The sequence below is a fragment of the Dermacentor albipictus genome, chromosome 2 (assembly GCF_038994185.2).
Source record: "Dermacentor albipictus isolate Rhodes 1998 colony chromosome 2, USDA_Dalb.pri_finalv2, whole genome shotgun sequence".
Lineage (NCBI taxonomy): Eukaryota > Metazoa > Arthropoda > Arachnida > Ixodida > Ixodidae > Dermacentor > Dermacentor albipictus.
The window spans coordinates 187,734,916-187,759,764 of NC_091822.1; the positions used below are offsets into that span (position 1 = coordinate 187,734,916).

The window sequence follows — 24,849 nt, forward strand, 5'->3', positions numbered from 1 at the left end:
AGGTTTGTAGTCTGAACATTAACCGCAGGAGAGTCCCGAATCTCCTACACAACTGCGCAAGTGGCGCGCGGCAGAACTTTTTAGGGACCTGGCATTCCGCTTTATTTTATTTTTATTTTACGTCCACGTAAGTTTTTTACCATTTTTACTTTGTACCGTGCGGTTCCCTATTCCGTTATTACGCTTTTTCTTCTATGGCCGTAATCACCCTCCATACAGATCTGGTGCTTTTTGTCCGAGGTTTTACTGGTTCACGAGTACTTGAAGGGTTATTTATCTTTATCTAGACAATACAATGTAACTGTTCCGTCCTAACTCGTTTCATGTGGCAGGTGTCCTTCAACGTCTTCGTGCTTCAGTGCGAGAGAGGATATATGGAAGTCATAGATGTTAACCAGTCAAGAGTCCGGTTGGTTACCCTACGCTGCGGGAAGGGAAATAGAGAAGAGAGAAAGAGAAGAGAGCAGGTAGAATCGGGAGTGTCAAAGCGGGTAAACATGTGTGTGTGTGTGCGTGCGCGCTTGCGTGTGTGTGTGTGTGTGCGTGTGTGTTAAGTGGGGGAAGCTGGTCGCGTGGCAGAGGTAGAGAGGAGATGGGAGAGTTTAAAAGTGTGTGTATGTACGTGTATGTACGTGCACGTGGGCGTATATATATATGTAGAGAGAGAGAGAGAGAAAAGCAGAAGATGTGTCGAGCGAGCTCTTGAACCACACTTTGTAATGTTGTGACCGCGGTTTAAATAATCAATCCGGGACATCAAAGAGGTGCGTCGTAACGCTCAGGCATTTCTGTTGCATTTGCCTCTAAATAGCGAGTGAATTTTTTCTTGGCACTCCTCGTTTTGTACTCCGTTATTTTATAGAGCAATCCAGAGATTTTGTTTTTTAGGCCATCGCTGGCAAAAATTTCCTTCTTCTCGGACACTTCTGTCCATAACCTCCTCTTCCAGCTCTTTCTTTACCCATTGCTTCTTTATCGCCAAAAGTAGCCTCAGTGCCGTTGGAGTGTGTGATTCATAATAGAGGTCCACCCATTTATCACCATGACATAATTCGTTTTCAGATGTGATTTTTGTTCAGCAACCTTTCGGGTCCTTTGGACGTATATGTAATTTTTGTGTGTGTTTGTATCACACACGACACACTCCTTGTACAGCCTTGCCGCCCTCCCCCAACCCCTTGAGATAATCGTTGCCCTCTTCATAACGCATCGAAATGTTTCCTTTATGTAAAGGCTTGCTACGGCTTTTACATCTATCTCTTCATCATCCTCCTTGTATTTCTATCATCCCCCTAGTTGTGGGATTCACTTATGCCTTCCTCATGTTAGCGCATGCCACAAATGGTTATCCCACTAGTTCTGGTTCAGAAACGCCAATAATTGTTAACTCGTTCTGTGAGCAAAAGAGAAATAGAGTAAATAAACAAAAATGATAAAGAAGAAAGGGGTCCGGTTGGCTACCCTTCACTGGGAAAACTAGGAAATTAATCCCGACGATAACGTGAAGGCAAAGGGAGAAGAGTATGTTCGTAAATTGTGCAGACAAATGCGAAGTCATTAGCGTCATCATCAAGTCAGAGGCGGCATGCATCGCTGCCAAAGCCTATCTCACAGGTCTGCAGACCACGGGACACGGTATAGTGTGCTACACTCTTATACAAATTTACACCCTTTGGGTCGTACCTTGCGACACAATAATAATCATCAATTGTCTTATACGCTTTTCCTTTCTTAAGCGCTGCGAGCCCGGTACTTCCAAGTCACGAACGTCATGCGCGTTATCAGCGTAACAGAGCATTCTCGACAGGAAAGTAATAGCATTTTTAAGAAAGGAAACGCGAGCAAGACAGGTGACGATTATGGTTGTGTGACAAATGTACACCCCAGAGGGTGCAACTGTTTTTAGAGTGTAGCCATCTTTTGTGCAGGCTCCAGTTGTGACCACTGTTCTGAGATATACACTCCCCATATGCGCGCTTAAAGATATGTAGTGCATCCTTTAAGTCGTATCCTGCCACACAACGATAATCGTCATCTGTCTTGCTTGCGTTTCCTTTCTTGAAAGCGCTGCGATCGCTACTTTCCTGACGAGAATGATCTGTCGTGCTGATAACGCGCATGCCGTCCATGACTTGGAAGCACCGGCGTGGTATCGGGCTCGCAGCGTTAAAGAAAGGAAATGCGGACAAGACAGGTGACGATTATTGTTGTGTCGCAAGGTATGACCTAAAGGGTGTAATTTTGCTTAAGAGTCATATACTCGTAAGCTGTCTAGGAATTTGGACTTGAATAGAGTCGTGATTAAGCGAAAGCGGTGCGGCAGTTGGTTACACTGATTGTAATGCATGACTTACTGACTCTATATTTATAGACAGGACACTGTTGATCAACGAAACTCAGAATGCCGTTTGCGATGTGTGAATTTGGTATGCCAACTGATTTTGGTTTGCCACTCTCTCTGTCTAGTTCTTTAATTATTCGTGTATTCTCGTTCTTGCTTCCCTCATTTATCTTTTTTTTTTCACTGGCACGTGCATGTTAGCGCGTCGGCGTGATAACGAGTGTTTTCCTCATTTTTACTCTTTCCTCGTATTTCCTTTCTTTTCGTTCTGATGGAATGAAGTAGGAAATGCCTTTCCCCATCCGGTAAGAGTTGACTTTACCTATATTTACCAGCAAGTTATGCATCATAATACGTGTTTGCGAATGCAGGTCCAAGGACACGTGAGCGCTATGCTGGCAAAGAAGAAACAATGGTGGTCAGGAGAAACTGTTCGAGTAGGTCAGATCACTTTTCGAATTCTAAGCAGCGCCTGCAAAGCACTTTCAGTTTATTAGAAGCTAGGTTTTTTCTTCTTTTTTTTTTCAACAGGCGTGTTCTGGAAGAGTGGCAGCTCATATTCTCCATACACTAAATTATTGAGAATGGCAATGAGAAGGTTCGCTTTTATTGTAGGAATATTTAGAAGAAGATGGGTTTTGGTCTTTGCCTAATTAGAGAAGGTATCTCCGATGCAATTTTGACCAGTTGATTTCATTACTCCATACTACTTTCAAAGTTTTTCCTTTTTTTTGTGTGTGGGGGGGGGGGGGTCCTCTTTAGTAGTGAAACGTTTAACTCTGTCGTGCTTAATAAACAAAAAAACAGCGTTATTACATTACTCTCCCACCGTTTGAATGCCGCTTGTGTGATCTGTAATCGAACCTAAAGCCTTGTGCTCAGCAGCCAGAACGTGAATAGCGGTGAGCTTTTCCTTCTTTATTACTTGGTAAAAAAATTTCAATTTAGCCACTTGGAGAGCTCGCTGTCAAAAACTCTAGCCAAGAAAATCTTTGCAAACAAGTAACCATTTTACCCTCGAAACCTTGCAGCCGTTGCAAGGTTCACATGATCAGCCATGCCGATGGTCAACGCTCACAGGATTTCGGTGACAAAACTTTTATTACTTCTTCGTAGATCGTCAAAAATAACAGTAGTGCGATAACACGAGCAAGCTCAGTGGCTCCAAGCCTTCATCACCTTGTTTGGGAGTGCTCAGGAATAAAGACATTGGGGGACAAGTGCTAGCCTGTGAGGATAACGTTCTTCTAGGACTGCATCTTTCCACGGGGTAGCGTTCAACAGACATTTCACTCAGTATGAAACCTCAGATGCTAAACCCGCCCTGGTTGCTCAGTGGCTACGGTGTTGGGCTGCTAAGCACAAGGTCGCGGGATCGGATCCCGGCCACGGCGGCCGCATATCGATGGAGGCGAAAGCACCCGTGTGCTTAGATTTAGGTGCACGTTAAAGAACCCCAGGTGGTCGACATTTCCGGAGTCCTCCACTACGGCGTGCCTCATAATCAGAAAGTGGTTTTGGCACGTAAAACCCCATAATTTTTTTTTCAGATGCTAAGTTTTCATAGTGAATCATACTTAGCCCTATGTCAATTTTTATTGTCAACTTCCCTCAAAATAAACCTATAGTTATCGTATAGATGAATTATTCTCTATTACCAAATAGCCTTTTGAAACATTAATTTTACAGCGCCAAAGACTGACTGACTGACTGTCAGTGCCACGAGCTCGAAATGCCCTTCGGTTCGCGAACGGCGACGGACAAGCCATCACTTCAATGAGAGTGGCGAGCCCCGCCCATTCTAAAAGCTGTCAAGCTGAGGCTGACGAGAATTCCGCGCTGTCGTCTTGTCCCTTCGACGGACGTGGCTTCGACGCATGCCGAATAGAGAAAGCGGGAGTAGAGGCAGCTAAATCAATGCCCCACTGTAGTGTATACATATGTAAAGAAAGAAATAAATGGCGACGGCGGCTTCGCTGGAAAAAGAGGAGCATGCATGAAACATTGAGTAGGGCTGATGCAAGTCATGGTGCGCTGGAAAATGCGGTCGCCCACGAGGCCAAGGTCTTTTGTCATCTTTATCACTACACATACTCTTCAGCCCGAGACGAATCTTATTCGTCGGTGGGACGCATAAGCGAAATCCACGCTTTCCGTCTTGCCGCGTCTTGCTTTTTCGGTGGTGCCCTATGATTATACCACTTCATTGTCGCCAGGGCTGCAGAATTCATGTCGAAGTTGGTCGCTGAGAGCATTATTTTCAACTTCACTATATTTTCGTTATATTGCTTCTGTGCGTGTGTCTGCTATATATATATAAGCAGAGAGGCGGGTGCTTGTCCCATAACAACACCAAGGCGCCATGCTGTCGCGGCAGGGCCACCTACTAACTCCTGTTGAGCTTGTTTGAGAGCGCTGCTTTATTATGAGGGCGGATGGTTTGCCACGTGACGCTTTTCATTTTTAGCGCGCTTTCTGTAACAGCAAGGGGGAAATAAATGGGCAGAAAGCGCCTGGCTGACATTCGTCGCGAACGTCTCCAACGAGCGCATACGCATCATACATTAGGCAGGGGTTCTAAATGCACAACGCTCAGCTTCTGTGCCATCGAAGTTCCATCTTCGTAGACAAGAGCGAGCACTGCTCCAAGCCGACCACGTATCGAGACGAAGGCGGATGCAAGCATCGCTGAGCTTAGCAAAAAAAGAAAACCCGAGCTCGCCAGAAATCGCAAACAGCGTCAGCATGCAGGCGGTGAACTGGGAAAGAGGAAATGGGCTCCATGCCAGATATGCATCCGACGATGCAGAGTCGCTCTCATTCGAGCATCGCCTAAGCGGATCAGTGCTTGGCTACCACGCTGACGGTGCGTCTTAGCTGATGCGCTGTGGCGCTCGCTATGGTGGTGGTTGCAACAGATAAGGCGGGCGAAGCGGTTTCCAGCAGTACGTGAAGAACGGTCGTAAATAACCGCATTACCGGTCTCAACGAGCGAGGATTTTGATGCTGTCTACCCATATCTTCGCGAAAGATGAAAGTGCAGCACGTTTCTCGATCGGAGTGTGTATGCAAGGAGTCGACCCTTGTACTGTGCCCTTAGTATATATGAACTTCCCATGCACCAGCCTTAATTCGTCTTGACAAGAGGACTTTAGTGTATCTATGTTTATATTTAGCTTCTGCTTTTTACCGTTTACCCAAAGTAAGTGTCAGCGTTACAAATAAAATTTTGGAAAGGCTTGGTTGCCTGATATTTCTGGTAGAGAAAGCTTTTTAAAGCATTTTGCGTTATGCATAAAATAATCTGAAGAATTATTTCTAACAAATAATTTTCATGGTTTCACCGATAAAGTTTCATACAATAATTACTAGAGGGAACTCTTCTGTTAACGGGTTCATCATTTATTGGTACCACAGAGAAGCAGTGAGGTTGTGCTGAGATCACTCTATATATACAATTGGATATTCCAAACTGAAAACAACCTCGAGTGCATCGTCCACTAACACAGAAACTAGATTTTCTGCGCCTGCTCGAATCTTCTATTTCAGGACGCACTCCAATAAGGCGACAGCTCATTTTTCGAGACTCACTGGCTACATCGATGTTCGTAGGTATGCAAGAGCTCGCGCTTTGACACATGGCATCATAAGTTACGACAAGGAGAAGGAGGAAAGATAGAAAGCAGGTACGTTAACCAGAAATGCATCTGGTTGACGACCCTACTCTGGGGGACGGGAAAATTGGGAATAGAACGATGAGATAGGAGAGGGAAGGAAAGACACGGTGAGCTCGCGCATGCAAGCGGAGGGCCTGCAGAGGAAGTAAAAGGCTTTTACATAGGCCAGTCGCCCTCAAGAAAGACAAGAGCGCATTCGCGGCTTTGTGGCCCGAAGAGTGAGGGGGACGGTATTCAAGTAGCACCTGGACGGACAACGGCCCATCGCTAACAATAAAACCGAGCACGTCACGCGGCAATACTGTGGTCAGGTAAAGCAGCAGACAGGAACAGCTTATTGCAACTCCGATTTTTGCTTCATTTCTGACCTGTGTGCAGAACCGAAACGCGAAAATTCCCGCTCATTCCGTCATCCTGTGACTTTGCCTTAAAAATGGCTGATTTTGTAGCGGTAGCTCTGAACAGCCAGTCATGAAATCACGGGATGCGCTCTGTGTGTGTGCTTGTAATAAACATAGATGATTTCTAACCACTGGCGATAACATCATAGAATTTCCTACCATTACTAGAGGGAACTCTGGCGCTGCAATTGTTCAGCCACCAGGGAAATGATGAAGCGTACATGAATTTGTCTGATCTTCGTACTTGGGAATACAAACGTTCTACTGGATTTATTTCTTACGCTTTATCTGGGCGTAAATGGGCCTAAATTTTGAATCAGTTGATACTTTTTTTAATGCAGAAGGCAATAAAGCATAAAACTATGCAAGCATGCATGGTCGCTGCTAATTCCACTGGTTCCAAATGTCCATTCGTCCGGGACGTAATAATTTCAGTATCGTTCTTCAGTGCTCGAAATCATGTGTTCGAATCCTGCCGCCACACAGTTTTATTAATGTACATATCATTATTTATGATGCAGCACATTATTAAAAGTGATCACTTTGCAAAATCACGAAGCCATTTATAGCCAGAAGGTCGAAGTTTAGAAAATCCATCTACTATACCCATCATTCCCATGGTGGCTGAACTAGTCTGCTTGCAACTCCCATTGACACTAGCCCCACAGTTCCCTCTAGTAGTTGTATGGAACTCTATGGATAATATACCTGGCATCCCAACTATTTTCATCCACTGCTACAGTTGGCCATCAAGGGCGTCGCCCCACGAGACACTATTGGCGACGGTCGGGTCTCACCTCCACTAGGTTACATGCTTTCTTTTTTTTTTTTTTCTAAACAGACCAACCGCCGGACCACCTGCACGCCTGCCGACTTGCTCGTCTGTGCTTAACTGATGTATCTGCTAGAATTTTCAAGCATTGTTTTTCCAAACGTGCAGGAGCACTCTGGCGCGTCGGTATTGTATTTCTGGAGGACTTATACGATTTCCGGCAATCTGGAGAACCACCATTGTCCATGCATTGAATACTAAAAGAAAAAAAAAAGAATTTTCAGCAGCGAAACCAGCTTCAAAGGCAGTCAGTGACTCTTGTGAACGTAAGATGAACGGCTGCTTGATGGATTGTTACAGCCGTATACAGCCTCTCAGGACAAAGAACGGGCACAGATTACCGCGTAATGGATGTCTATACAGTGGTATACAAAGACGCCCCCATTGACGGTCACTAACCCGTCAAAGCAAGAAAACAGCTACGCACTGAGATTAATCGCAGCTGTCCCAGAAATAGTCTGTATCGCGGTTGTCTTACGCGTTTCACGTGTGTCGGGCCATTTACGACGACTCATAACATGACGCGATTAGATACTGGCTGAAACCAATGCAGGCACTTCAAATGCCAGGGAGTGCAATACAGCTCAGTATATTCATTGTTTTCTGCATTCTTTGTATAACTTTTTTCTTGCGCATTTCTGAACTAAGATAAAATATGTAACCTTCGCCGTCTAACAGGTGCCGACACATCTAATAATTATAAGGAAAGCTCAACTGAGAACAAGATCAGAGGACTATTTGAAATACAAGCCGGCACAGTGTGAAAAATGGTATGAAGGGTAAAAAAGGTAGAATGCACGACTGAAATCATACTATATATGGCGTGGTTACACTTCGGTGGACACTCCGGCGGTCAGGTCTGCTGACACAAACTTCGCCATGAGCCTAGAAAGGCTTTCGCTTTTAAAGAAGCGGGAATGGCGATGTCATGACCAAGACGGGATGACGATGAGGGTATGACAACAGATGCATAATAGCGTCTGTGTAACGACGACACAATAACGGCGATGGCGTGACGACGCCGTCATAATCACTATTGAATGGTAGCGTGATTACGATAGAATGACAAAACAAGGAATGACATTGGTGGATCGACGAAGGTGGTATGACGACAGTGAAATGAGGATGTCGAAGCAATGACAATGGGGACACAAATGCATGACGGCGATGGCACGATGACAACGGTATGACGATGGCGCAATGACGAGAGTCTGATGTCGCAGTTACAGTCATCACATTGAGATGAGCGCGACGGCACCACGACGACGGTAATGACAACGGATGGAGGACGACGACTGTATGACGACCATGCAGTGATGACTGGCATGACGATGGCATGTAGACAATGGGATGACGACGAGTATGGGATGACAGTGGCGTGACGATTACCGTATCACTTTACTTGTATGATCACAATGGCGTGACCAAGATGGCATGACGAGAGTCGGATGACTAAGTTGTAGTGACGATGGTGGCACGGCCACGAATGCAGACGTGACAGCGACTGTATGACGATGATGTCATGACAAGGTCGACATATTCCAGATTGAATGATGACAGTATGATTAGAATACAACGAAGACGAAAGATTGGCGTCGATGGAACCACGAAGGCGGTATGAATACGACGGCATGTTTACAGTGGGAGGACGCTACTTGAGGTGATGGCAATGATAAAACGAGAGCCGACTGTGTGACAACGATGGCGTGATGACGATGGTATGACGAGAGTGGGATGACAAAGGTGGAAGGGCGATGATTGAACGAACACGGTGGCATCATTATGGCGGTGGAACTACAAATGCATGACGACGATGGCTTACGGACGGACGGAACGAAGGAAGGATAGATAGATAGATAGATAGATAGATAGATAGATAGATAGATAGATAGATAGATAGATAGATAGATAGATAGATAGATAGATAGATAGATAGATAGATAGATAGATAGATAGATAGATAGATAGATAGATAGATAGATAGATAGATAGATAGATAGATAGATAGATAGATAGATAGATAGATAGATAGATAGATAGATAGATAGATAGATAGATAGATAGATAGATAGATAGATAGATAGATAGATAGATAGATAGATAGATAGATAGATAGATAGATAGATAGATAGATAGATAGATAGATAGATAGATAGATAGATAGATAGATAGATAGATAGATAGATAGATAGATAGATAGATAGATAGATAGATAGATAGATAGATAGATAGATAGATAGATAGATAGATAGATAGATAGATAGATAGGCTCAAAACCTGAAGCCGGCAAAGAATGCTATTCGCATTAAAACTTCGCCGGTGAACTCGAATGAGCAGGTGCATAAACTGGCTGAACCATATCCAAGTTTGTGTGTTCATTGGTAAAAATATAAGTAATATGCTCATAATCTATTATCGTGCAAGTTCTGATGTGCGCCAGTGCTGGAAAGCCTCGTCGGCAAACAGTACTGTTTTATACTGAATTCCCATTTTATTAGTGATGAGAGACAGCCTTCGCTCAGACACTTGGTTTGTAGCATTATTCTAAGTCTTAGCTTTTTCTGCCCCCCACTGTCCTTTCTATTAAATTCTCATTTCTCATCCTCACTCTATAATAATTTACCACCAGTTAGTTTTCTTGAAACTTACCGTGTTTACAAGTTGCCTCCGTACCATTTGCTCCATCTATTCCTGTAACCTCTCTCCATTATTTTTTCCGTCCCTTCGTAAAGCACTGACGGAGAGCCTTGATTCCCAGCACTGATTCCATTGTATACTCATATATCATCGTCCCTCCTTTCCGATCGCACATCACGGCTATGTGCTCTCATTCTTTTCTTCCTGCCTAGTTTTTCGTTGGCTGAATTTAGTTCATTACTTACCATTTACGTGTTCTCTGACTCTCGTACTGAACGCATAGAAATAGATGAAAAAGGAGACTAATACTTACAGTATCCTCTGTGCACAGACGTAAGCACAACGTCTCATTCCGCCGCTATTTGCACTCTCTCCCCGGGGTTCATGTTTCGTGGCCTCTTTACATTATTATCTTCGCTTACTCACAGTGATTTCCTAGCATTTACTTTCTCATCTTGCGGTTTCACTGTAGTTAAGAGCGAATGGTCTAATGGTAACGATACACGAATTTTGTTGCTCGGAAGGCGTCTAATCATGCCGTTATGCTGTCTTCTCCCATTCTGCACCTGCCTTTGCCGATGAAATGAAAATGGGACGACAATGGACTTTCAACATAATATAAGTAAGGACTCTCCTCTGACACGACAGTCACTTACTGTATCGTTTGATTTGAAAGCCTAGAATTGATCTCTTGAATTCGGTCATAACAGTTCGGGAAGCACGCAACCTGAGTATGTCTTGAACGGATGTTATTGGCTATAGAGATGGTACGGTGTACAAAGATAATGAAAAGAAAGTATGGGTTTTTGACTGACACAACATTAACGCGCTATATCGTTCTGTTTGCAAGCGCAGAATTGATCGCCAGGATTCGGTTATAACAATTCGTAAATCATGAATCCTATGCATGTCTTGAACGGATATGATTGGCTAAAGATTGAAAAATGTGCAAAGGTAACAGAAGTATGACTCCTTCACTAAAAATAATACTTGCGCGCGTAGATAGGATTTGGTTTGCAAGCACAGAATTTATCTAGAGCATTCGGTTATAACAGTCAGTAAAACACGTAACCTCGATATGTCTTCAGTGCATATGATTGGCTAGAAATTGTACATTTTGCAAAGGTAACAGAAGTGTGGCTCCTTCGCATACGCCTTATAAACTCAGTGTATCATTAGGTTTACACACACAGAATTGATCTCCGGGATTCAGTTGTAACCACTAGTGAAGCACGTAACCTATTTCTTTTCTTGGACGCGTGTGATTGGTTAGAAATTGTATATTGCGCGAAGGTAATGGAAGAAGTATGGCTCCTCCACTGACGCGAAGAGAGAGAAGAGAGAAAATAATGTAGAGAAAGGCAGGGAGGTTAACCAGAGGTAGTTCCGGTTGGCTACCCTGCGCAGGGGGAAGGGTTAAGAGGGATAAAAAGAGAAACAGAGTAGAAGGGGGAGATAGAAAGAAAGGGAGACAAGCACCACTGACGCGAAGATGCATGATACATTGCGTCGATTTCACTGACGCGAAATCGACGCAATGTATCATGCATCTGGCGAACACATGTTATCTTCTCGATGGGTCGACTGGAAACTAAATCATTTCTTACGACTACTAGGCCCTCCGTACAAAAGTGGAGATAAAGTAAGAAAGCAAACTATGAAGAAAAAAAATGAAGAAGCTATGGCGGGGAAAGAAAGGCGCGCGCGCTCCGACAGCCAGTCGAGCTGGCACACAAGAGAAGAAAGAAATAATATAGTATGAGAAAGAAGCTAAAAAAAATAGGACATAGCAAAACGATATCATAAGAAGAGGCAACACAGCGTAAGAAACATATCATAAGTGACGACATATTAGAACGAAGGATACATAGATGGCCCGTAGCATTGGGTCTCCCTCTCCGACAGCCCCCAGTGCCTACGGCTACGATTCATTCTTGCGTCATGAAAGCTGCGGCGAAGTCATGGATTGGCCCATTTGGCTTGTCATGATGACAGGGGCGGGGGGGGGGAGGGGGGGTTGCAGGAGATTAATGCTGCCCATTTGCGATCGCCCTACTTCCGTAGTATTTGTTTGTCCGATTTCTTTTGCGGTTCTTGTGCAATACAATACGCATGCCTCGTGCTGGCTTCGTTATGCATTTCTCCTTTCTGGGAACCTGCAATTACTCAACTCATCACTGCTTATAATAATAACTTAATGTTTCTGTGAATATATATTTGCTCTGTCGCAAATATATTGCTGCAGTGATTCACGACAAAGAGAGAGAGAGAGAGGGAAAGGGAAAGGCAGGGAGGTTAACCAGAGGGGAAGATCTGGTTTGGTGCCCTACGCAGGGGAGAGAAGGGAGGGGCAGGTAAAGTGATAACAAAGTAGAGATAAAGAAAGAAAGGAGCACAGACGTACAATTACAATCGGTCACTGTCGCCGCATACTGTCACCGCACAGCACAGTAGTACTTGCAGCACTATAAACATCTGTTCAGGCTACAGTCACTTGTCCAATTCTGTTGCCTTTAAAAAACTGCAACAGTGCCCTCGTCGCCCTCTGCTGCGATGGCTTGTGATGGGGGCATTTTAAGATAAGTTCCTCTGTTAGAGGTCTTTGGTCAAAGCGCGCTATCGCGATTGCGAGCTATCGTCTCTGTAAATTATAGCGAGGAAAAGCCATTCAGCAGTTATGTATATATGAAGCCCGCCATCCAAAATGAGAAAAAAATATAGATATAGCATGGGATCAGGAACAAGTATAAGACAAGAAAGAATCTCACAAGCGAATCGCCATCAAAAATCGTGCGAGGTAAATGAAGTGGAGCTGAATCCACATGTCGGATCTCGTCTTTCGCTCTCTGCATTGTCATTACGTTCGTCGAAAATCAAAGCCCCTTTCTTAAAGAAAGATGGTTGAACGCGAAGCTTCCTCCCGATGCAAACTGAATCAAAGTCAGAGTCCAAAGCAAATGACCTTGTAGCGAACCCGAGAAATGCTGAGCGAGCCGATGCTATGCATATGTGATTTAACTGCTTGTTTCGAAATGTATTTTTTTGAACGTTGAAATGGAATGAAGACACATATCGTCAAGTTGCATAGCCTTCGTTTTAGATCACATAGCCGTTGATTACATGCACACACTCACACTTTCACGGTCAACTTTACACTTACACAGTATTGCCTTGTGATCGCTGTGATAGACGGTCAGAGGCTTTGCCATCGTAATGGGACACAGCCTGCTTGCAAACGTGAGATCAATGCAGGAATGGTGCTGCGTCGTGGGTCTCTGTAGCGCCTTAAGTATTAACGAGTAGAGATCTATCATGAAACTCTCGATCCATTTGCCACGCTCTTTCGCCACATCAATGTTAAAGTCACCGCACACGACGATTGGCGCACTGTATGGCTTCAAGGTCTTCATTATTTCTGCTCTGAACGTTTCCACGTCACAACGAGATGTGTTCGGTCCGGTGTACACGCTGATGATCACAAGACCAGCAGGCATTTCGAGTACACAAGCGTCTCCCACATAGCTTCTGCAGGCCGTTGCCGATATGTGAGATCGGCTTTACAGCCACGATCGGGCTCGCGCTTGCGTTCGCGGCCGGCAGCCTCTTTTTCTGCCATGCCTACACATGACAACGGCCAGGAATGCATTGCGTGAAGCGAGTAATGCAATGCAAATATATACAGTTAGTCTAGGTAGCATGGCGTTCGACCATTTTTCTTTAAAAAGGGGCTTTGATTTTTATCCCGCATCCTGAAAGGAGTCCGTGTTCACGCGCACTTGCTATCTCCTTCCTATGAGCAGAGAAGCTCAGTTAATCGCGCACGGGGGGTGTCATGCTTATCAGACGCAACTTGCGCTTCCAGTGAACTTTCTGCGCATGCGCTACTCTTGCTGAGCTTGTCACTTCGCGCTGTTATCAAGCACTGACCGGCAGGCCAGTCGACGCTGGCGCGGTACTGTAAATGTAAACTGTAGTGTTCTACGCAGATGTGTAAGTTGCCTTTCCTGCGGCGCGTTTGCGGCGCTCATGGACGAATCAGTGACACAAATGAAGTTGCGCTTTAATATAGCCTACCGCGGCAAATCGGGGCTGCTATCTTCCACTCATTCACTTTAATGTTAAGAGCTTTATTGCCCTAAAGCTGGCATAGTTGACCATGAGGGACGTCCTAATGGTGGACCCGAAATTAATTTTCAGCCCCTGGGTTTTTTAAAGCGCACCTATGCCACGGTAGACGAGGATTTTTACTGCAAACGCAGTATATGTCCCATGAGGCAGTAAATCAGGCGTTGTCCGCAGCAAGTGGTGCCAAAAATCAATGTGACGGCATCGGCATGTTGTATGACGTCAGTAGCAATGCAGAAGATGGTACATGGTTTAACAACATTAATTAGTAGCAATTATGGGTGATTAATGCTAAATAAAGTGAAATAAATGTTATTTCAATTAAGTGAAGTAAAGTGAATTAAAATTAAAACAAATTAATGTAGGGTGGATTAAAGTGGATAAAGGTGGATTAAGATAGAGTTGTGAATGACAGGTGACAATGACATCACGTATTACGGACGCAACCAACAAATTAGAGAAGTCATTATGCTTCTACATTCACATCACTTAAGGATATTTAGGCGACTGTCACTTTTTTTTTATTCCGCCAAAATGGGAATGCGGTCACCGTAGTCGTTAATCTAACCTTCGTTTTCGTTCTCAGCAGCGAGACGCCATAGCCACTAAACAACATACTGGAATAGTCCAATTCTCGGGCGCAACAAATGTTCTGCCGGAGCAACGCTTAATGATGTCTTGTGTTTTGTCATCTGGCACCAAAGAAACATTGATATTATGCCAGAGAGACCAGAGAGCACGGAGGAGGTGGGGTGGGGGGGGGGGGGCAGGAATAGGCTATGCCCAGTTGGCTCCATCCCATCCCCATCCCTACACGTGGTGAAAGGGATGGGGGAGTGAAAGAGATAGAATAGACGAGCCTATATCATTCACACGCACTAAACACGCCATGGTTAGCAGAAGAGCTTTATATGAAGAACAAAATTTTGCAGCCCTACATTTAGCCAAAAACACGTTCTTTCAAAGCACGAGAAAGATGAAAGGCAATCGCGTGTATTGGAGTTTATGGTCGACGGCAGCCTCTAACGAGAATTTTGTACTGTAAGGCACTGGCATGAGCCGTTCGTCGTGTTTTTCCTTTACTACAGGCTATGGGTCGTTCTCGTCTGTGCCAAATCTAGAGCACGACAAATTAGTTTTCGATCGGCCGGAAGCCTTCATTACTTTGATATGGGAGAGCGCTTTATGGTCCCATTTAACAAGGTTGTGTTCAGGCGATTTCCCAAAAACCAAGGACAAAGATCAATAAAGGAGCCTTTGTTTTCTTTCTACTGGTTATTGACCCACTGGAGTAATAAACTTCGACGGTATGAAAAATGGAAATGAAAAGGAAGGTTGGCGTGTTTAGTAATTGGGTCGGAAAACAAAATTGGGTCGATTTAGTTCAGCGACTAAATTACTGCACATTCTTTTTTTTTTTGTTAAGCATGCCGAGGAGAGGGGAAGACGTGGGGTAGAACTCTAATACTTCAAGGTTTCTTTTTTTTCTTCTTTTCAAGTGTCGTTGAGCTGTTCGTAATCATTGTTCCCTTTTGATGTCATTACTGTCATATTTGAGTAACATGTGTTGTGAGACATCATCTATACATATATTTTCAATCCTTAAAGCAAACGGCATAATCTGTAGCATCCGCCCTCCTGAGTAGAGGCCCTAAACACGTACAGATACAAATTATGCAGGATAAATGATGCGTTACGTGGTTCCTACCTTGCTGAATATTATAGAGGCAAGCAGCCGCACTCTTTAACGAGCGTACTCCTTACGCTTTGCGCAACCTTCACATTCCGAACTGACTAATTGCACAACTTTGTAATGTTATGTTTCCTTTTCTCCACTGTATTCGTTATTTCTTATTGTTGGTGTGAAATTTATCTTTGGTACACATTCTCTGCCGGCGCTGTTAGGGTTTGTCTCCCGTCCGATTAGCACTGAGGTCGTAGACATGGGTCTCTTGGTGTTCTCGTTTGTCGATCGTAATTACTTCTTTAGCGTCGTGTTGGCAAGCACGAGAGCCCGATTGAGCAATTTAGCAATTGAGCCCGGGCTTTTCTTTCCGCTCGATGGCCCCCCGTGTCTAATCGGCCAGGGTCCCCGAACAAGCTTTGGGCTAATAGCAAGCCCAACGCTCTGGTGTAATTGTTGTAGCATGTTGAACCGGGGATCTGTGTCGAGAAGCAAATCACGAAAAATTAATGCCGCCTCTTTGTTTTAAACAATGCTCCCTGTGAATTTCGGTCTTTCGAGCTCTCAAATTTACCAGCCTCCATCGCGGAATACAACGGATACCATGACGTTGTTAGACGATGTCAACAGGTAGTGACAACGGTTTCCAGGAATCGCAAAAATAACTGAACAGTAAAATAAATACTACGTAGAATCTCTTCCGCGAAACACGAACGCCAGAAAATCAAGTGCATTATGACACTTTCAGAGGCAGAGCTCAAGTCGGCTAAAAGACACTCCATGAACAAAGGAAATGCTCTCTAATATTGGGTCGATATAACCCAGTCTAAACAACCTGAGCAGCGACGCACGAACATAGCCAGAACATGTGCATCTGAAGCTATTCAGAGTCTCATTCAATCTGGGTTTCACTTGCTGCTCGAACATTTTTTTTTTGTTGCTTGATCAGGTAATGCGAAAGGTAGCAAAGAAAGGGACTCTAGAAAGAAGTGCTAATTTAGGATACTAGAAACACAATGCAAACTATTTTTTTTATTTCTTGAAGTGAAAAGAAGGAATCGTCAGTGGAAAATAGTTGCCCTTAAGGTATTCGTTTATACGTTTACTTAGGTCTGTTACTCACAGGGAGCCCTGATCTTGAGAAGGAAATTCCCAGAGGAATAAAGATGGTTGGAGCGCATACGGAAAACATTGTGAGCTCATGACGGGAAACTTATTAACATTGAAATGGAAGGTGTAAAATCAGTGTATCTAACCGGTGCTGACATAGGGGGCAGAAACTTGTAGATTGACGAAGAAGCTTGAGAACAAGTTAAGCACCGTGCAAAGAGCGATGGAATGATGAATTCTAGGCATAATGTTAGGAGACAGAAAGAGAGCGGTTTAGATCAGAGAGCAAGCGGGTATAGTCGATATTATAATTGACATTACGAGAAAAAAATGGAACTGGGCAGGCCTTGTAATGCGCAGGTTATGTAACCGGTGGACCATTATGGTCACAGAATGGGTGCCAAGAGAAGGGAAGCGCAGTCGAGGACGGCAGAAGACAAGGTGGGGTGATGACATTTGGAAATTCGCGGTTGGCGTAGGACATGTGTAATTGGAGATCGCAACGAGAGGCTTTCGTCCTGCAGTGGACCAAAAATAGGCTGGTGCTGCTTTTGCTGCTGATGCTGATACTGCGGCTACTGCTGATGATGAAATGTATTATCGAACTTAACGCCGAAACCACTGCACCACTGACTTTACGCGTTGTTGTTTGGTGTGTGTGTGCGTGTGTGTGTGTATGTGTGTTGTGTGTGTGGGTGAGAGAGAGAAAGAGTGGGAGCTAGAGAGAGGTCAACTGGTTTATTCGATAGCACCTAGTTTACTTCTGATCACAGTGCAACCCATGACATGTGAGAAAAAGGAAAGTAATGTTGAACCGGCTGTTAAGCTAGCAACGAGAACTACGGGGGTATTATAGGCGTCTATTCTCGACTAAAATTGTCGTGTAAATATTAATTACAGACATGACGAGGAATATTACGTGAAGATGGGGTAAGGGATGGATCATTGTTACTGCTGGTGTACACAATGGGCCTCTCAGGTAGTGTAAACGAGATATGTTGTGGAAGTATGGTCGCCCTTTAAAGGGCCCCTCACCAGGTCGGGCCATTTTGATCTGGGAAGCTCAGAGCATACAATGCGCGCTAACGATCGTGTTTTCAAAGAATCACATTGCTACGCGCTGCGGAAAAGTCTATAATTTCCATCCGAACGCCGTTTTCCGTTTCCCTCGCGGCGACCGCGCTCCAAGCCGGACGGTGACGTACTCGTGTCCCTGCACCTACGTACTCGTGTCCGCAGTGTGACGTCGCTCGTAGTGACACGTGACTTCTAGAATTACTCTAGGCAACATCTGTTATTTGTGTCACCTGTTGCTTGAATTGACGAATTGAAGTTTAAAGAAATAATAAAACACACAAAGGGAATGTGTGCGTGTTTTTGTTTTGTTTTACTTCATATCTAAGCAAGAGAGGTGTACTTCCGCTTGTCTGCTTGTTCCCACGGTTGTGCAGCCACGGGCGCAGGTACCGAAACTATGCCATTTTCTACCGTGTTCTAGCGCGTCATCATGCTCTGCGATCCGCTTGTTCTGCCTCAGTATTCGTGCAGCACTGAATTATACCGCTAATAATAATAATATTTGGGGTTTTACGTGCCAAAACCACTTTCTGATTATGAGGCACGCCGTAGTGGAGGACTCCGGAAATTTTGACCACCTGGGGTTCTTTAACGTGAACCTAAATCTAAGCACACAGGTGTTTTCGCATTTCGCCCCCATCGAAATGCGGCCGCCGTGGCCGGGATTCGATCCCGCGACCTCGTGCTCAGCAGCCCAACACCATAGCTGAATTATACCGCTAGGGATGTGTCATTGTACACAGCGTGCAAAATCGTGCCCTGCGTGAAACGAGACAATCGCAGCAGCTCGTGCACAACGCCATCAGCCGAAATGTGCAGCGCCGCAAAAAAAAAAGAAAAAACAAGCGCGGAGGAAAGAAAATGAAGGCGGGGTCCGTGACGTGTGCGTCAAGCCAACCTCGAGGTCCGGCATGGGATAAAGTAGGGAAGGAATTTCGCTTGCGGTGGCTAGACGGGGCAAGTGGAAAGAGTGTCTCGCTTGGCAGTGGAGCTCGCCTCCTGAGTCTCGGCTATTAATGAGCCGACCTGAAAAATTTTCGCGGCAGAACGCTCCCTAGAGGAGACGTGGCAACTTCGAGTGGTAAACCAAAATTAGCTATGGGGCCTAGTGAGGGCTCTTTAACAATAACAAAAAAGAACACGCGCGTGAAATATCCTTCAAGATTAGGAATTTTATTATATTGATTTCCAACTAAAGAGTCCTCTATGGATGACGACTTATAATATTGATTAGGCCATAGTATGTCCAACTTTTTTTTTTTTTTGATACCTGCACAGTAATTTGATGGGACACGAGAAAATTGTCCCCGGACTATCACGTTTTAATTCACATTGCATTTGGATACATAGGCCCGTGGCATTAATACATAGATGCGGCATTAGTTTTTCGTGATCTGCTCCTCGTCTGATGGACACAGATCCCCCGGTTCCAGTTGCTACAATAATTACACCAGAGCATTGACCTTGCTATTATCCCAACGCCTGTACGGGGACCCTGGCAGATTAGACACGGAGGGGCATCGAGTAGAAAACAAAGCCCGCACCTAATTACCGAATTGCTCAATCGAGATCTCGTGCTTGCCAACACGTCGCGAAAGAAGTAATTATGATCGACAAACGAGAACACAAAGAGACCGACAGTTAGTCCTATGTCTACCACCTCAGTGCTAATCGGACAGGAGACAAATGTCGCTTTCAAAGGCACTAATCAGTGTCTGATGTTGCGAAAAGGTCTTGCACACGCACAGGACAAGGCTATGCATGAATAAATTAGCACGGAATCACTGGTAAAGAAAGCTGCTGCTGTCTGTGCGTCGTCGAGCACGCGAAATCAACAGAGTTGCACGTTGGCGCTAACTGCGAGAAGTTCTCCACGATGATAATTGACGGCCTGCTTCCCTGCTCGGGCAGCGTGTGCTTCATTTATATTTATTGCTGCTCTAAAAATGTGACTTTCTTGTCATTTCAGTTGGCTATTTCACTCCAACGTTGCCACAACTTTCTCGTCAGCTTCCTTATTCTACGTGTGAATATCGTAATGGAACATAAAAACGACAGAACACGCAAACACATCTTGATGAAAGTGTCAGAACATTATGTGAAACACTCATTATCCATTTCCTCGTTAACAGCAGATTGAGGGCGTGTCGGTAACGATGGAATATATCATAAATAAACACGTTGGCACCTTAAAGAGCCGGCCGCCCCATTACAGTTGATGGTGTTACAGTGCAGATAGAGCAATGAAATCTAATAAGTATGACCAGATGCAAGCAGGAAAGAGAATCCACAGGAAGCCGGAAACTTGAAGGGACAAACTGCATAAACGAGAGAGAAACCTCTATCTGAAGCCAGTGTATCAAGAACGGGACTCCGTCAGCTCAAACAAGTCCCCTTGTCGAAATGTTGGCTTGGTTTGAGACTGCCCTCGTTCGTCCAGTGCTTATCAAACATGATAAAGCTTTCTGTTGAAGCTTGTTTCAATTTTCGCAGTGGAGTTCGCGGGGAAAGTGAAGTTGCTGTGCGTTGTGAACGGACAGCACATATCAAGCTCCCGACCATTCGAACACCAAAGAGCAAAGATTTCTCGAATTTGGTGTAGCTGTCATTTTTCAGCATATAACACGTCTACCTACCGCCCTACGTCACCAAGCGCCTCTGTCGTGGCAACACTCCTTGTAGCACCTGACGATGACGGTGTCCTCCAAGCCATCACAATGCAGAATATATGTCGTGCTTCGTTGACTCAATGTGTCAATGATGATTCCCAAGTAACGTTTCGAAAGCTTTGACGGAATGTGCTACTCACGGGGTAGAACACGAGATTCAGGCGCCCGCCTTTCATGATAGCAGCTTTCCTGCATGTGCTGTTTGAAGATACGTATTTGTATGTTCCGAAGGCTTATAAAATCACCATGTGCCATCTTAGGAGAGGATGTCGCCTTGGCTGACCAGTGATAAGGTAAGGTGAGCTATGTAGTCGATGGTTCGAAGTTTGTGTGCTCTGTTGTCATACGATGTTAGTGTGGTCTCTAAGGAAGTCAAGGCGTACACATGTCTCGGAGCACATACAGTCCCGATATGCTAACCCATACGGGCACTGGAGTCTTTTATTGTTATAGCAATTATATGGTCACTTCAGGCGCATTTCTGCCGTCGCCATTGCCGTGATGCTCCGCATAAAGTTTAAGGGCAATAACATCGTCACCACGCGCCGTATGCTGTATGTGCGAGTGAAAGCGTGCGAGGAAGAGCCGACAATGGCGGCTCAATCTCGTGCGCGCAAGGGAGGAAAGCGCGGAGGGAGCGCACCGTCTTCCTTCACGCGCAGGCACCGGAGGGTGGGAGCGGAGGGCGTTGACGTGCCCTGAAGGCGATCTGCGATGTAGACAGTGAGTCGAATGCTAATGGCTTCGTGTGCGCTGTGTTTTCGCCGCATCGTGCTGAAGCCAGAGGCAGAACGAAAGTCAATTCACTCACAGCTGTTTCCGCACTTCCTCACTCCATCGTTTTGACATGAAGCTTCCGCGGTAATCAAGTGAGATCTCCTGGAGCGTAGATTTTTGGGCTAGTTAGTTATTTGCATCAATTGAAGTCATAGTGCTGGATTGACACGGACAAGAAATTCAGGGCATGCGCACGTCCTGTCGTCTTTCTTGTCCGTGTCAATCTGACGCTATGGCATAGAGTGAGAACTGTTCATGTTTTCTTAGGCAGGTGTGACAACATGATTGTTAGTTTAGTTAGTAAGCGAATGTGTCCAAGTTTATGCGGCCGATAAAACTACTATTCTTACTTCGTATAGCTACCTAGAAATGTGCTATCGCAATCGATGGTTCGCCTTTGGGGCAAAACGGCGACTTATATATTTGCTCCTAGACTTGGAGGTTGCCAAAAATGTCGTCATGAGGTAGTTTATACGCAGCACGAGTAGTCCGAGTGACGCATATGCTGGCTGCTCTTAAAGAATGCAAGCAGAAGAGAAAGCTTACTTTGTAAACGGCTGATAGGTTGGCCTGAGGCAGAAATCGCTAGCCTCGGTGACAAGGAAAAGAGAATTAGTATGATCATATCGACGTGCTCTAAATAGCTCCATGTATGTGAGACACAAAGGCATGAGAGGCGAGGTGAGATTTGCTTCGTCATTCCGCTGGGCGCCACGGGTCCACTTCCATCGATGAAGTGCCGGTTCAGGGGCTAAACGGAATGACGAAGTAAATTTGGCGGACTGCCAGCACTGAAGCGCTAGGCCAACGCTGCAGACAGCAAGGAGATAACGCAAGCTGCTCGCGGGGCCGGACCGGTAGTGACCTCGGAGGCGTGGCGAAAGGCTGGGGGAGGAGGAGGCGACATCGATGACACAGACGATTTTTTTCCAGCCAATTTCGGCTTCAAGGAGCCTGCCATGGGGAACTAATTGTTCACGTAGATCCCACATAAAATTCACTAATCAAAATTTGATCGTCGGGATAGTTAGTGCCGAGGACGGGGCCCAAAACACTAATTTGCTGTATAGCCACCTATTGTTGATAGTTAGAAAGTTAATCACCGTAACTTCGCTAATTACGCACGTATGTGCGGCAATTTCTCTGCATCTATAAAGGGCGCGAATTTGTACACTCGTATGGTAAACATAACATTACCGTGATATATATTTTTCCAATTTTAAATATTTGTTGCAGCTAAAAAGAAACACCCTGTATAAGTACAGGCAGCGTATCAGACAACGGCGGGTTTCAGGTGCCACCTTTACCGGGTCTGTACCCTTATTCTGCACTTTTCTACGACAAAATAAGAAAAAATATGAAAGAGCGATGGCACGACCTCATTACTGAAAGAAGGTCAGCACGTGGCGCGTTCAGGGATGAAACGTGCTTTATTCGTTCCCTTGCATTTATCGGAAGAATGTGTCAGATTTCTAAAATATGCTGATTGCGAAATGAGTTCCGCCAGTGCGGGTGCAACGTCAGGGTTTTTTTTTATTTTCTCTCTCGCTCGCTGACTTCTCCGGCAGGCAGAAAAAAAAACTAGTAAAGAACTGATGAAGAAGCTACAAGATGGCTTCGTTCCTTACATTTGTTATGCTGTCGTGACTTCAAAAATAAATGTAACGACCGAAAGCAAGTCAAAGCAGGCATGAAACGATGGCGAACCAGAATGCGCGGTTCCCTGTATTCAAAAGCCAACACGAAATTTAATTCCCGCTGCGCCGACGCGGTGCGAAGAAACCCGACGAAGTGCACCTCTAGGGACGTTGGAATGCGCGGAAAGAAATTGGTTGGTGTGAACCAGCAAAAAAAAAAAGAAAAGGAAAAATCAGTGCGACTGTGAGCATGTGTGACGCGTCAGTCTCGAAATGTTGAATTGCAGCAACTGAGAGCAAGGTTGATCCGTGTAAAATTGCGACAAAGGAGAAAAAAGAACAAGAAGATGCTCCACGAGGGCGACTCATGATTCTGCACGTGAAGGAGAAATGTCATACAAGCAGAAGTTCGCCTGCGGGACGGGAAGGTTACAATCAGAGGACTCGTAAGTGTTGCGAAACAACACGGGTGAAATGTATTGCGCCACAAAGTATACATAGGGTGAAACGTAGCATGAGTCAGCTTGACAGCAAGATTTCCCCTCTACAAACTCGTTTGCATAAAATAAAGAAAAAAGAAGGTGGGGCTGGCGCCATCCAGCTGCCAAGAGCGTATTAATTTTTTTACCATTAGTAATAAGAGAATCAATAATAGCAGAACAGTCGTTCAAGCGGCTTCGCTGAATATTCGGTTGAGATTCCATAATGTCACGCAAGTGCACCAATTTTTTACCACCGTGGCTTTAAGGGTTCCGCAGCCACACTGGTAAGTATCATTTCACATTTATCATCTTAATTCCGATGTGATTCCAGTATAACGATCAGAACTAAGTGGTCAAGGCTGCACCCTCGTTGGTGACGTGAACCGATCTCGAAGGCAATGTAGTCAAAGGCATGGGTAAGTCGATCCTCGTACCATCTCACCACATTTCCTCGAAAACGTTTTGATGCGATAACATTACACAAGTAGAATAGTACACTTTAGCGATGTAGAGAGCTATGTCTTAGGCGGCGAAACTGGCTAGATGAGAGTAGAGTACCTCGGTGCGCTCAATCTTCCCAGGAGGAGCACATATGCAAACTCTGTGACAGCAATGGCGAGAGAAACGAGGAGCAACGTCGGCAGGAGGCAACTGTGGAACTGTAGAACTCTGGAACAGAAAGAACAGCGGCAGTTGAACGCGTGTGTGGCGGGTGTCCTGCATAGTTCAATGCTGCCAATCGCACTACGCTGCATGATAGTTCAATTTCAAGGTTATTTTTATTGCATGCAGAAGAAACGGGCTTACATGTTATATACAGCATCAGGAGGTCCCAGGGTGAGAAATCGCCAGTGGGACCTCCAATCATTAGTGGGTGCATAAGAATATTAGAGCAGCAAGTAGAGGGCGAACAAACAAACAAAACAAAGAAGGGGGGAAGACGCATCAAGAAATATGATTCATTCAAGTTTTAATGAATAGAAAACAATTAGATATGTATTAAAGACAGCGTTAAACAGTAATATCACAATAAATAATCAAGCAGGAATAGCTAGTATTGTGTAACAAAAGGTTCAGCTCTTCTACGTATTACTAACAAAGAAAAATACAAAGTGTTTTACAGAAATACGAAGCCTAATGATACAGTAATAAGAATAATGTAAAGAAAATGTAATAAATATGAAAATGTATTTATGACAAATGAAAAGATGGTTCTGCTAACAATATTATTTTCATAGTGTGTTTAAGAAGCTGCAATGAAAGAGAAGACTTCATCATCAACCAGTGGTTGCAATAAAGCAAGAGCTGCGTTATGCATGGGCATTTGTTTAACTACATGGACGCAAGAGAAACGCGAACACCGTTTGTGTGCTTTCGAGAGAGAGAGAGAAACAGAAGAA

The 24,849-nt window shown here is 44.8% G+C and overlaps 1 protein-coding gene and 1 long non-coding RNA gene across 2 annotated transcripts in view; both read left to right on the plus strand.

The window, feature by feature from the left end:
- The window catches only part of LOC139056373 (uncharacterized), a 360,115-nt gene that overhangs the window by 153,889 nt on the left and 181,377 nt on the right, over window positions 1-24,849 (plus strand). The window lies entirely within an intron of this gene.
- Window positions 90-7,307, plus strand: LOC135919463 (uncharacterized). The gene is made up of 3 exons (XR_010569972.1): window positions 90-127; window positions 2,713-2,782; window positions 7,261-7,307. It is a non-coding gene; the product is annotated as an uncharacterized lncRNA (long non-coding RNA).